The sequence below is a fragment of the Arachis ipaensis genome, chromosome B3 (genome assembly GCF_059453495.1).
Source record: "Arachis ipaensis isolate K30076 ecotype BB chromosome B3, ASM5945349v1, whole genome shotgun sequence".
NCBI lineage: Eukaryota > Viridiplantae > Streptophyta > Magnoliopsida > Fabales > Fabaceae > Arachis > Arachis ipaensis.
Window position 1 is genome coordinate 101101336 of NC_142438.1, and position 8327 is coordinate 101109662.

Genomic DNA, 8327 nt, shown 5'->3' on the forward strand with positions numbered 1-8327 from the left:
GGGCTTGTCCTCTTCAATAAGAATGTCTCCTTCTATGTCAATCCCAGCCAAATTGCAGAGGCGACAAATGAGGTGAGGAAAGGCTAACCTTGCCAAAGTGGAGGACTTGTCAGCCACCTTGTAGAGTTCTTGAGGTATAATCTCATGAACTTCTACTTCCTCCCCAATCATGATACTATGGATCATGATGGCCCGATCTACAGTTACTTCGGATTGGTTGCTAGTAGGGATGATAGAGCGTTGGATGAACTCCAACCATCCTCTAGCCACAGGCTTAAGGTCATGCCTTCTCAATTGAACCGGCTTGCCTCTTGAGTCAATTTTCCATTGAGCTCCTTCCACACATATGTCCATGAGGACTTATTCCAACCTTTGATCAAAGTTGACCCTTCTAGTGTAGGGGAGTGCGTTTTCTTGCATCATTGGCAAGTTGAACACCAACCTTACATTTTTCGAACTGAAATCTAAGTATTTCCCCCGAACCATTGTAAGCCAATTCTTTGGGTTTAGGTTCATACTTTGATCATGGTTCCTAGTGATCCATGCGTTTGCATAGAACTCTTGAACCATTAAGATTTCGACTTGTTGAATAGGATTGGAGAGAACTTCCCATCATCTTCTTCTAATCTCTTGTCGGATCTCCGGATATTCGCCCTTTTTGAGCTTAAAAGAGACCTCAGAGATCACCTTTTTCTTGGCCACAACTTCATAGAAGTGGTCTTGATGGACCTTTGAAATGAATCTTTCCATCTCCCATGACTCAGAGGTGGAAGCAATTGCCTTCCCTTTCCTCTTTCTTGAGATTTCTCTGGCCCTAGGTGCCATTAATGGAAAAATAAAAAGCAATACTTTTAGCACACCAAACTTAAAAGGTTTGGTCGTCCTCAAGAAAAAGAAGAAAGAAAGTAGTAAAAGAAGAAGAAAATGGAGGAGATGGAGGGAGATATGTGGTTCGGCCAAGGGGTAGAAGTAGTGGTTGTAATTTGTGAAAATGAAAGAGTGGTGAGGGGTTTATATAGGGGTGGGGGGAGGGTTAGGTTTCGTGTATTAGGATTGGGTTTGGAAGGGAAAGGTTTTTGAATTTGGAGGTAGGTGGGGTTTTTTGGGGAAGAGGGGATGGATGAGGTGGGAGAGAGAGAGAGAGAAAAAGAGAGATGGGGTAGGTGGGGATCCTGTGGGTCCACAGATCCTGAGGGGTCAAGGACTTATCATCCCTGGTCCATTTAGGCGTGCAAAACGCCCTTAGAGTGCAATTCTGGCATTAAATGCCAGATTGCTGCTTGTTTCTGGCGTTTAACGCTAGCTTTCCTCTCTTTCTTGGCATTTAACGCTAACTTGGTGCCCTGTTCTGGCGTTAAACGCCTGTCTGATGCCTGTTTCTGGCGTTAAACGCCAGTCTGATACTTCTTACTGACGTTTAAACGCCAGTAAGCTTATCCTCCAGGGTGTGCTATTTTTAATGCTATTTTTTATTCTGTTTTTGATCTTTCAGTTGTTTTTGTGACTTCACATGATCATCAACCTACAGAAAACATAGAATAACAATGGAAAATAAATAGAGATAATTAAATAACATTCGGTTGCTGATGACATGTCATCATGTCATGTTTTTTCTATGCTTTTTCATACAAGAAATTGATAATTAGTGCTTAAATATTGCATTCTTTTGTGCTTAAATGGTATATTTCCTTGATATTTTGATTTTATAAATTTTGTAGGAAATAAGAAGAAAAAGAAGCAAAAAGAGCACAAAATAAGCTAAAAAGAAGAAAAGAGGAATTTTGGGCACACTTTGAAGTTGAGCACGCTTTGGAGCCTTAGGCCACGCTTTTAAAAGCTTGACCCATGACCATGGACCTTGGCATTAGCATCATGAATTATCATGCATGCATGCAATTATTAATGACCGAACCAATGGAAGAATGCATGCATGAAGCATTTAAATCATTAATGCCTAAGTATGAATGAATGCTAAGGCGATAATCAATGTTGCATGAAACATTAGTTAATTATGCTAATGGATTATTAAAGCATGCATTTCATCAAGCTAAAGCGTTAATGCATTGGCTTTATTAATTAAAGTGAAACATGCATGCATTTAATTAATTAAAACCATCATGCATTGGCATTATTTGGAAACGAATGGAAAAAAAGGAGAGCTCAATTCACTTTCCCAACTGAGCGCTACTTCCCCCCACACTCTTCACATTAAGGAACGCTAGGAGGCTGCACCAAGGCTTGTCATGCGCAACAAAATTGCAAGGCAAACAAGGCTTGGTGCGCGCAAGGATGGGCCAAAGACAAGTTTGGGCGCTCAGTTAACTTTCACAACTGAATCGTGCCCTGGGAGCTGCACCATGGTCCAAAATTCAATTAAAAATAAAAATTGGATTCAATTCTTCACCAATTGAACCAAGGCCAACTAGACCCATCTCTCTTCAAATCCAAAGCAAGCAAAGCCCACATCATCACTCAAAGGCACAAGAACAAGTTAGAATAGGATTTTCATTTCAATTGTAATTTGTTTTTAATTTCATTTTCATTTCTATTTTTGTAAAGCCTATATAAGGCATCATTTTCATCTTTGTTGAAAAGGCTGGCTCCAAGAGGGAGCAAGTAGAATAGAGAACTCACTTTTACATTCTAGCTTGAATTGGAGAATTGGGAAAGAGAATTGATCTCTCTTCTTCCTTGTTCTTTCTTCTGCACTCTCTACTCTTTTATTTTGCATCTTGGATTGAGAATTGAAGGAATTCTGTTTTAATCTTAATCTAAGATCTCTCTCTTATTTACTTGCTGCATAATTTGAAGGAATTGTGATTTGGATCTAAATTGTCTTTACTATTTTCTTCTCTATTTTCTTCTGCAATTATTCTTTTGCTGGATCAAGGAAGGGGTTGAGATCTAGACTTGTTTTCTAGTCTCATTGATCCCCTGAGATCTTCACTTGTCTTTTTGGAATTTGCAATTAAGTTGAGATATCTTGCTGTTTTGAATTTTTCAAGCAATTTTCCTTTTTTGTTTAGATCTGTTGCATGTTATTGCATCTCTTACTTCTCTGTTTGATTGCTATTTACACTTTCCTGTTGAATTTTAATTCTCAGCACCCAACTCAATTTACTTTCAAGCCATTTAATTCTTCTGCTATTTTTACTTTACTGCAATCTCCTTTCCTGCATTCTACAATTTCATATTTCCGTTCACATTTAGCTTGGTTTAATTTCCTGCACATTTACACTTTCTCGTAATTTAAATTTCCAGTTGTTTGATCTATTACTTTCTTTAATTTCCAGCACCCACTCCCTTTACATTTAATGCAATTTACATTTCTTGCAATTTAAGTTTCATCTATTTTACATTTCTTGCAATTTAAGTTTCAGCTATTTTACATTTACATTTAATGCAATTTACATTTCTTGTTCTTTAATTTCAGCTTGACTAAACTAATCACCCACTAAAGTTGCTTGATCCATCAATCCCTGTGGGATCGACCTCACTCTAAGTGAGTTTTACTACTTGATACGACCCGGTACACTTGCCGATGAGTTTTGGATGTTAGAATTCGTTTCCAAAATATACCCATCATGTTTTTGGCGCCGTTGCCGGGGATCGATTAGATCAACAATGATTAAGTGGGTGAGAAGTCTAGATCAAGCATTTTCTTTGTTTTTGTTCTCTGTTTTAAATTGATAGCAAGGTGTTTGAGCTATTGCCTCACTAAGAAATTCTCTCTCTGTGACATGAATTTCAAATTTCATTGATGTTTACCAAATACAAATGGAGTTCAACTCATCTTATGGTCAAATAAAATTTTATGGGATATCACCCACCATCACCAATCTCTAATGGTGGCTGATGAGCGGATAATTTATACGCTTTTTGACATTGTTTTTAGTATGTTTTTAGTAGGATCTAGTTACTTTTAGGGATGTTTTTAATAGATTTTGTGTTAAATTTACATTTCTGGACTTTACTATGAGTTTGTGTATTTTTCTGTGATTTCAAGTATTTTCTGGCTGAAATTGAGGGACTTGAGCAGAAATCAGATTCAGAGGTTGAAAAAGGACTGCTGATGCTGTTGGATTCTGACCTCCCTGCACTCAAAGTGGATTTTCTGGAGCTACAGAACTCGAAATGGCACGCTTCTAATTGCGTTGGAAAGTAGACATCTAGGGCTTTCCAGCAATATATAATAATCCATACTTTGGCCAAGAATTGAGGACGTAAACTGGCGTTCAACGCCAGCTTTCTACCCAAATCTGGCGTCCAGCGCCAGAAAAGGATCCAAAACCAGAGTTGAACGCCCAAACTGGCACAAAAACTGGCGTTCAACTCCACAAATGGCCTCTGCACGTGCAACACTTAAGCTCAGCCGAAACACACACCAAGTGGGCCCCGGAAGTGGATTTATACATCAAATACTTACTCATGTAAACCCTAGTAGCTAGTTTATTATAAATAGGACCTCTTACTATTGTATTAGGCATCTTTGGATTACCTTATGATCCTTTGATCACGTTTTAGGGGGCTGGCCATCTCGGCCATGCCTGGACCTTCACTTATGTATTTTCAACGGTAGAGTTTCTACACTCCATAGATTAAGGTGTGAAGCTCTGCTGTTCCTCAAAGATTAATGCAAAGTACTTCTGTTTTCTATTCAATTCATCTTATTTCGCTTCTAAGATATCCATTCGCACCCAAGAACGTGATGAAGGTGATGATTATGTGTGACGCTCATCACCATCTCCCCTACGAACACGTGCCTGACAAACACCTCCGTTCTACATGAAATAAAGCTAGAATGAATATCTCTTAGATCTCCTAACCAGAATCTTCGTGGCGTAAGCTAGAATGATGGCGGCATTCATGAGAATCCGGAAGGTCTAAACCTTGTCTGTGGTATTCTGAGTAGGATTCAATGATTGAATGACTGTGACGAGCTTCAAACTCGCGAGTGCTGGGCGTTAGTGACAGACGCAAAAGGAGGGTGAATCCTATTCCAGCATGATCGGGAACCGACAGATGAATAGTCGTGTCGTGACAGGGTGCGTGAGCATATTATTCACTGAGAGGAGGGGATGTAGCCACTGACAACGGTGATGCCCTTGCATACAGCCAGCCATGGAAAGGAGTAAGACTGATTGGATGAAGATAGCAGGAAAGCAGAGGTTCAGAGGAACGAAAAGCATCTCCATTCGCTTATCTGAAATTCCTACCAATGATTTACATAAGTATCTCTATCCCTCTTTTATTATATCATATTCGAAAACACCTTTATCATTTTATATCCGCCTAACTGAGATTTACAAGGTGACCATAGCTTGCTTCATACCAACAATCTCCGTGGGATTCGACCCTTACTCACATAAGGTATTACTTGGACGACCCAGTGCACTTGCTGGTTAGTTGTATCGAAGTTGTGACAGACTGTAAAACTAGATCAGAGTATCTGGCCTAAGAAGCCATTACCAGAGATCACAATTTCGTGCACCAAGTTTTTGGCGCCGTTGCCGGGGATTGTTCGAGTTTGGACAACTGACGGTTCATCTTGTTGCTCAGATTAGGTAATTTTCTTTTTGTTTTGTTTTCAAAAATTTTTCAAAAATCTTTCAAAATTTTCTCCTTTGTTTTCGAAAAAAAAAATTTTAATTAAAAATGTTTTCAAAAATAAATTATTCTATGGTTTCAGAATTTTTAAGAATGAATTCTAGCGTTTCATGAAGCATGTTGAAGCCTGGCTGGCTGTAAAGCCATGTCTCAATCCTTATACCCAAGAGAAGAGCTTCTTTATCTTTCTTAGCCAATTGGCTGTTGAATGTAAGGAATGTCAGGCGTGTCATGTCTGAGTTACATACTAAAGCTTGGCTGGCTATTGAGCCATGCCTGACCCTTTGATTGGAGCTTTAGAGCATAAGATTCCTGGAATTCATATTGAAAATTTTGGAATCCTTATTTTTCTTTTCCAAAATATTTTTTCGAAAATATAAAATAAAAATCCAAAAAAAATTAGAAAATCATAAAAATCAAAAATATTTTTCTGTTTCTTGTTTAAGTCTTGAGTCTTGAGTCATGTTATAAGTTTGGTGTCAATTGCATATGCATCTTGCATTTTTCGAAAATTTCATGCATTCATAGTGTTCTTCATGATCTTCAAGTTGTTCTTGGTAAGTCTTCTTGTTTGATCTTGATGAATTTTTGTTTTGTGTCTTTTCATGTTTATCATATGCATTCTTGAATTCTTAGTGCGTAAGCATTAAAGAATTCTAAGTTTGGTGTCTTGCATGTTTTCTTTGCATTAAAAAAATTTTTTCAAAAATATGTTCTTGATGTTCATCATGTTCTTCATAGTGTTCTTGGTGTTCATCTTGACATTCATAGCATTCATGCATGCATTCATTGTTTTGATCTAAGAATTTCATGCATTGCATCCTTTTAGTGTTTTTCTCTTGCATCATAAAAATTCAAAAATCAAAAAAATATCTTTCCCTTTTTCTCTCATCAAATTTGAAAATTAAGTTGACTTCTTCAAAAATTTTTAAAATCAAGTTGTTTCTTATGAGTCAAATCAAATTTTCAATTTGAAAATCTTATCTTTTTCAAAATCTTTTTCAAAAATCAAATCTTTTTCAAAATTTTAGTTATTTTCGAAAATTCAAAAAAATATTTTTCAAAAATATTTTTCTTATTTTTATACCAAATTTTCGAAAATAACATAATCAATTAATGTTTTGATTCAAAAATTTGAAGTTTGTTACTTGCTTGTTAAGAAAGATTCAAACTTTAAGTTCTAGAATCATATCTTGTGATTTCTTATGAATCAAGTCATTAATTGTGATTTTAAAAATCAAATCTTTTTCAAAACTAATTTCAATCATATCTTTTCAAAAATATCTTCTTATCTTATCTTTTTCAAAAATATCTTTTCTAACTTCCTAACTTCTTATCCTTTCAAAAATTGTTTCAACTAACTAACTAACTTTTTGTTTGTTTCTTAACTTTTTCAAAACTACCTAACTAACTCTCTCTCTCTCTAATTTTCGAAAATATCTCCCCTCTTTTTCAAAAATTTCTTTTTTATTAACTAATTATTTTTATTTTTAAATTTTAAAAAAAATTTTCGAAAATTTCTAACATTTTTCAAAAACCATTTTTCAAAAATCACTAACTCTTTTTCAAAATAATTTTCGAAAATTATACCTCCCCCATCCTATTCTATTCATTCATTCATATCCTAACATCTCATCTCACATCTCTTCCATCCGTACAGTTGTGCTTCTTCCTTTATATCACATTCTTTGTCTCCTCCTCTTTTCTTCCACTCACAAAGGGATCCCTATACTGTGGTATAAAGGATCTCTATTATTATTATTATTTTTCTGTGCCTTCTTCTTTGTCATATGAGCAGGAGCAAGGATAAGAACATTCTTGTGGAAGCAGATCCAGAACCTGAAAGGACTCTGAAGAGAAAATTAAGAGAAGCTAAATTACAATAATCCAGAGATAATCTTTGAGAAATTTTCGAACAGGAGAAGGAGATGGCAGCCGAAAATAATGATAATACAAGGAAGATGCTTGGTGACTTTACTGCACCTAATTCCAATTTACATGGAAGAAGCATCTCCATTCCTGCCATTGGAGCAAACAACTTTGAGCTGAAACCTCAATTAGTTTCTCTGATGCAGCAGAACTGCAAGTTTCATGGACTTCCATCTGAAGATCCTTTTCAGTTCTTAACTGAATTCTTGCAGATATGTGATACTGTTAAGACTAATGGAGTAGATCCTGAAGTCTACAGGCTCATGCTTTTCCCTTTTGCTGTAAGAGACAGAGCTAGATTATGGTTGGATTCTCAACCCAAAGACAGCCTGAACTCTTGGGATAAGCTGGTCACGGCTTTCTTAGCCAAGTACTTTCCTCCTCAAAAGCTGAGCAAGCTTAGAGCTGATGTTCAAACCTTCAGACAGAAAGAAGGTGAATCCCTCTATGAAGCTTGGGAAAGATACAAACAGTTGACCAAAAAGTGTCCTTCTGACATGCTTTCAGAATGGACCATCCTGGATATATTCTATGATGGTTTATCTGAGCTATCAAAGATGTCACTGGACACTTCTGCAGGTGGATCCATTCACCTAAAGAAAACGCCTGCAGAAGCTCAAGAACTCATTGACATGGTTGCTAATAACCAGTTCATGTACACTTCTGAAAGGAATCCTGTGAGTAATGGGACGCCTATGAGGAAGGGAGTTCTTGAAGTTGATACTCTGAATGCCATATTGGCTCAGAATAAAATATTGACTTAGCAAGTCAATATGATCTCTCAGAGTCTG

The 8327-nt window shown here is 36.7% G+C and overlaps 1 non-coding gene across 1 annotated transcript; it reads right to left on the reverse strand.

Annotated features, from left to right (window-relative positions):
- Positions 1–7931: 7931 nt before the first annotated feature.
- Positions 7932–8039, reverse strand: LOC148571797 (small nucleolar RNA R71). Its single transcript, XR_015908171.1, has one exon. It is a non-coding gene; the product is annotated as a small nucleolar RNA R71 (small nucleolar RNA).
- Positions 8040–8327: the final 288 nt, after the last annotated feature.